Below are 6,470 nucleotides of genomic sequence, written 5' to 3' on the forward strand. Positions count from 1 at the left end.
GTAGAACACCTGTTTAGGAGAGGTGCTGGCTAGCAGAGTAGAACACCTGTTTAGGAGAGGTGCTGGCTAGCAGAGTAGAACACCTGTTTAGGAGAGGTGCTGGCTAGCAGAGTAGAACACCTGTTTAGGAGAGGTGCTGGCTAGCAGAGTAGAACACCTGTTTAGGAGAGGTGCTGGCTAGCAGAGTAGAACACCTGTTTAGGAGAGGTGCTGGCTAGGGGAGTAGAACACCTGTTTAGGAGAGGTGCTGGCTAGCAGAGTAGAACACCTGTTTAGGAGAGGTGCTGGCTAGGGGAGTAGAACACCTGTTTAGGAGAGGTGCTGGCTAGGGGAGTAGAACACCTGTTTAGGAGAGGTGCTGGCTAGGGAGTAGAACACCTGTTTAGGAGAGGTGCTGGCTAGGGGAGTAGAACACCTGTTTAGGAGAGGTGCTGGCTAGGGGAGTAGAACACCTGTTTAGGAGAGGTGCTGGCTAGGGAGTAGAACACCTGTTTAGGAGAGGTGCTGGCTAGAGGAGAACACCTGTTTAGGAGAGGTGCTGGCTAGGGGAGTAGAACACCTGTTTAGGAGAGGTGCTGGCTAGCAGAGTAGAACACCTGTTTAGGAGAGGTGCTGGCTAGCAGAGTAGAACACCTGTTTAGGAGAGGTGCTGGCTAGGGAGTAGAACACCTGTTTAGGAGAGGTGCTGGCTAGCAGAGTAGAACACCTGTTTAGGAGAGGTGCTGGCTAGGGGAGAGAACACCTGTTTAGGAGTGTGCTGGCTCAGTAGAACACCTGTTTAGGAGAGGTGCTGGCTGTAGAACACCTGGTTTGATGTGTCTAGTCTGTGTAAATGGTTATTAAAGGATCTGAGCATCTGAGCTTGAGGAAGAGTGTCTCTCATTTCTCTCTCGTAGTAACAACACTGCTGTAGCTCTCTCAGGTTTGAGTGTGTCTCTCATTTCTCTCTCGTAGTAACAACACTACTGTAGCTCTCTCAGGTTTGAGTGTGTCTCTCATTTCTCTCTCGTAGTAACAACACTACTGTAGCTCTCTCAGGTTTGAGTGTGTCTCTCATTTCTCTCTCGTAGTAACAACACTACTGTAGCTCTCTCAGGTTTGAGTGTGTCTCATTTCTCTCTCGTAGTAACAACACTACTGTAGCTCTCTCAGGTTTGAGTGTGTCTCATTTCTCTCTCGTAGTAACAACACTACTGTAGCTCTCTCAGTGTCTCATTTCTCTCTCGTAGTAACAACACTGCTGTAGCTCTCTCAGTGTCTCTCATTTCTCTCTCGTAGTAACAACACTAGCTCTCCAGGTTTAGTGTGTCTCATTTCTCTCTCTAACAACACTACTGTAGCTCTCTCAGGTTTTAGTGTGTCTCTCATTTCTCTCTCGTAGTAACAACACTACTGTAGCTCTCTCAGGTTTGAGTGTGTCTCATTTCTCTCTCGTAGTAACAACACTACTGTAGCTCTCTCAGGTTTTAGTGTGTCTCATTTCTCTCTCGTAGTAACAATGACTACTGTAGCTCTCTCAGGTTTCCAGTGTGTCTCATTTCTCTCTCGTACCTAACATCACTACTGTAGCTCCTCAGGTTTGAGTGTCTCATCATATCTATTTCTCTCTCGTAGTAACAACACTGCTGTAGCTCTCTCAGGTTTGAGTGTCTCTCATTTCTCTCTCGTGAAGTAACATCACTGCTGTACTCACACAGGTTTGAGTGTGTCTCTCATTTCTCTCTCAGTATCTATCACTGCTACCACTCAGGTTTGAGTCTGTCTCTCATTTCTCTCTCGTAGTATCATATCTACTACTCACACAGGTTTGAATCTGTCTCTCATTTCTCTCTCGTAGTAACAACACTGCTGTAGCTCACTCAGGTTTGAGTGTGTCTCTCATTTCTCTCTCTAGTAACAATGAATCTGTCTAGCTCTATCAGGTTCTATCACTAGGCCCTGAAGAGTTCTGGCCAATCAGCTGTGTTTATCATATGCTGACACTACCCTGAATCTGTCCAATCAGCAGTGGCACAGCTCAGACAGAGAGGTGAGACGCGTGATCTAAGGGGCTCCCATGGAGCTCAGTTGGTAGAGCATGGCACTTGCAACACACCAGGGTTGTGGGTTCGATTCCCACTGGGGAACAGTTTGAAAATCTAGCCTAACCCGCCTAACCTCCACCCACCTCCTAAACCCTCCACCCCTGAACCTCCTAAACCCTCCACCCTACCTCTAAACCCTCCACCCTACCTCCTAAACCCTCCACCCTACCTCCAACCCTCCACCCTACCTCCTAAACCCTCCACCCTAACTATCCCTCATTCTCTCCTCCAGGTCTTGTCTTCCTTTAAAAGAGGACTAGACTCTCACTCGTTCAGCGTTGTCCAGTTGTCTTCCTTCTCTGACCATCTGAAGGCTATGATCTCTACTGACCAGCACTACCACACGGTATGAATCTGTCTACCTCTGTCTATCATATCTATCACTACCACACAGTATGAATCTGTCTACCTCTATCATATCTATCACTACCACACAGTATGAATCTGTCTACCTCTATCATATCTATCACTACCACACAGTATGAATCTGTCTACCTCTATCATATCTATCACTACCACACAGTATGAATCTGTCTACCTCTATCATATCTATCACTACCACACAGTATGAATCTGTCTACCTCTCTGTCTATCATATCTATCACTACCACACAGTATGAATCTGTCTACCTCTATCATATCTATCACTACCACACAGTATGAATCTGTCTACCTCTATCATATCTATCACTACCACACAGTATGAATCTGTCTACCTCTATCATATCTATCACTACCACACAGTATGAATCTGTCTACCTCTATCATATCTATCACTACCACACAGTATGAATCTGTCTACCTCTGTCTGTCATATCTATCACTACCACACAGTATGAATCTGTCTACCTCTATCATATCTATCACTACCACACGGTATGAATCTGTCTACTCTGTCTATCATATCTATCACTACCACACAGTATGAATCTGTCTACCTCTATCATATCTATCACTACCACACAGTATGAATCTGTCTACCTCTATCATATCTATCACTACCACACAGTATGAATCTGTCTACCTCTATCATATCTATCACTACCACACGGTATGAATCTGTCTACCTCTATCATATCTATCACTACCACACAGTATGAATCTGTCTACAGTATGAATCTGTCTCTATCATATCTATCACTACCACACAGTATGAATCTGTCTACCTCTATCATATCTATCACTACCACACAGTATGAATCTGTCTACCTCTATCATATCTATCACTACCACACAGTATGAATCTGTCTACCTCTATCATATCTATCACTACCACACAGTATGAATCTGTCTACCTCTATCATATCTATCACTACCACACAGTATGAATCTGTCTACCTCTATCATATCTATCACTACCACACAGTATGAATCTGTCTACCTCTATCATATCTATCACTACCACACAGTATGAATCTGTCTACCTCTATCATATCTATCACTACCACACAGTATGAATCTGTCTACCTCTATCATATCTATCACTACCACACAGTATGAATCTGTCTACCTCTATCATATCTATCACTACCACACAGTATGAATCTGTCTACCTCTATCATATCTATCACTACCACACAGTATGAATCTGTCTATCATATCTATCACTACCACACAGTATGAATCTGTCTACCTCTATCATATCTATCACTACCACACAGTATGAATCTGTCTACCTCTATCATATCTATCACTACCACACAGTATGAATCTGTCTACCTCTATCATATCTATCACTACCACACAGTATGAATCTGTCTACCTCTATCATATCTATCACTACCACACAGTATGAATCTGTCTACCTCTATCATATCTATCACTACCACACAGTATGAATCTGTCTACCTCTATCATATCTATCACTACCACACAGTATGAATCTGTCTACCTCTATCATATCTATCACTACCACACAGTATGAATCTGTCTATCATATCTATCACTACCACACGGTATGAATCTGTCATATCATATCTATCACTACCACACGGTATGAATCTGTCTACCTCTATCATATCTATCACTACCACACAGTATGAATCTGTCTACCTCTATCATCATATCTATCACTACCACACAGTATGAATCTGTCTACCTCTATCATATCTATCACTACCACACAGTATGAATCTGTCTACCTCTATCATATCTATCACTACCACACAGTATGAATCTGTCTACCTCTATCATATCTATCACTACCACACAGTATGAATCTGTCTACCTCTATCATATCTATCACTACCACACAGTATGAATCTGTCTACCTCTATCATATCTATCACTACCACACAGTATGAATCTGTCTACCTCTATCATATCTATCACTACCACACAGTATGAATCTGTCTGTCATATCTATCACTACCACACAGTATGAATCTGTCATATCTATCACTACCACACAGTATGAATCTGTCTACCTCTCTGTCTGTCATATCTATCACTACCACACAGTATGAATCTGTCTACCTCTATCATATCTATCACTACCACACAGTATGAATCTGTCTACCTCTATCATATCTATCACTACCACACAGTATGAATCTGTCTACCTCTCTGTCTGTCATATCTATCACTACCACACAGTATGAATCTGTCTACCTCTATCATATCTATCACTACCACACAGTATGAATCTGTCTACCTCTATCATATCTATCACTACCACACAGTATGAATCTGTCTACCTCTATCATATCTATCACTACCACACAGTATGAATCTGTCTACCTCTATCATATCTATCACTACCACACAGTATGAATCTGTCTACCTCTATCATATCTATCACTACCACACAGTATGAATCTGTCTACCTCTATCATATCTATCACTACCACACAGTATGAATCTGTCTACCTCTATCATATCTATCACTACCACACAGTATGAATCTGTCTACCTCTATCATATCTATCACTACCACACAGTATGAATCTGTCTACCTCTCTGTCTATCATATCTATCACTACCACACAGTATGAATCTGTCTACCTCTATCATATCTATCACTACCACACAGTATGAATCTGTCTACCTCTCTGTCTATCATATCTATCACTACCACACAGTATGAATCTGTCTACCTCTATCATATCTATCACTACCACACAGTATGAATCTGTCTACCTCTATCATATCTATCACTACCACACAGTATGAATCTGTCTACCTCTATCATATCTATCATATAATGACTTGTTATGACTTCATGTTCCAATAGGGGGCGCTAACTGTATACTGAACTAGTCCTGTTGGATGTTATGACTTTATATTCCAATAGGGGGCGCTAACTGTATACTGAACTAGTCCTGTTGGATGTTATGACTTTATATTCCAATAGGGGGCGCTAACTGTATACTGAACTAGTCCTGTTGGATGTTATGACTTTATATTCCAATAGGGGGCGCTAACTGTATACTGAACTTGTCCTGTTGGATGTTATGACTTTATATTCCAATAGGGGGCGCTAACTGTATACTGAACTAGTCCTGTTGGATGTTATGACTATATTCCAATAGGGGCGCTAACTGTATACTGAATAGTCCTGTTGGATTTATATCAATGTCTTAATGATTGTTATGACTTCATGTTCCAGATGTCTCTAACTGTATACTGAACTAGTCCAGATGATGTGTCAATAGGGGCGCTAACTGTATACTGAACTAGTCCTGTTGGTTTGCAGGGCCGTTGTTGACGACTACACAGAGAGGGCTGTGAGGAGGCTGTTCTGAACAGTCCTGTTGGATGTTATGACTTTATATTCCAGCTGTCTAGCTGTATACTGAACTACTCAGGATGTTATGACTATATTCCAATCAGGGCGCTAACTGCCTGAACTAGTCCTTTTCATTCCAGTAGAGCTGATCTGTATGGTTGTCATATCTGTCTTAATGAACTTTGTATGTGCGTGTCTTGATCTGTGTTCCAGATGTCTCAGCGTATGAGAGAGATGTGTGTGGTGTTTCATGCCTAGCGACCACAGTAGGGATCTAGGTCCCCTTGTCCATTCATTACCACAGTAGAGCTGATCTAGGATCAGGTCCCCATGTCCATTCATTACCACAGTAGAGCTGATCTAGGATCAGGTCCCCTTGTCCATTCATTACCACAGTAGAGCTGATCTAGGATCAGGTCCCCTTGTCCATTCATTACCACAGTAGAGCTGATCTAGGATCAGGTCCCCCTTGTCCATTCATTACCACAGTAGAGCTGATCTAGGATCAGGTCCCCTTGTCCATTCATTACCACAGTAGAGCAGATCTAGGATCAGGTCCCCTTGTCCATTCATTACCACAGTAGTGCTGATCTAGGATCAGGTCCCCTTGTCCATTCATTACCACAGTAGAGCTGATCTAGGATCAGGTCCCCTTGTCC

At 42.5% G+C, this 6,470-nt stretch overlaps 1 long non-coding RNA gene across 1 annotated transcript; it reads right to left on the reverse strand.

Annotated features, from left to right (window-relative positions):
- Window positions 1-115: 115 nt before the first annotated feature.
- On the reverse strand, window positions 116-735 carry LOC127919823 (uncharacterized). Its single transcript, XR_008104120.1, has 4 exons — window positions 670-735; window positions 489-633; window positions 379-452; window positions 116-342 (listed from the first exon to the last, which is right to left on the reverse strand). It is a non-coding gene; the product is annotated as an uncharacterized LOC127919823 (long non-coding RNA).
- Between the last annotated feature and the right edge of the window lie 5,735 nt (window positions 736-6,470).

This window comes from Oncorhynchus keta, unplaced genomic scaffold, assembly GCF_023373465.1.
Source record: "Oncorhynchus keta strain PuntledgeMale-10-30-2019 unplaced genomic scaffold, Oket_V2 Un_contig_17582_pilon_pilon, whole genome shotgun sequence".
Taxonomy (NCBI): Eukaryota; Metazoa; Chordata; class Actinopteri; order Salmoniformes; family Salmonidae; genus Oncorhynchus; species Oncorhynchus keta.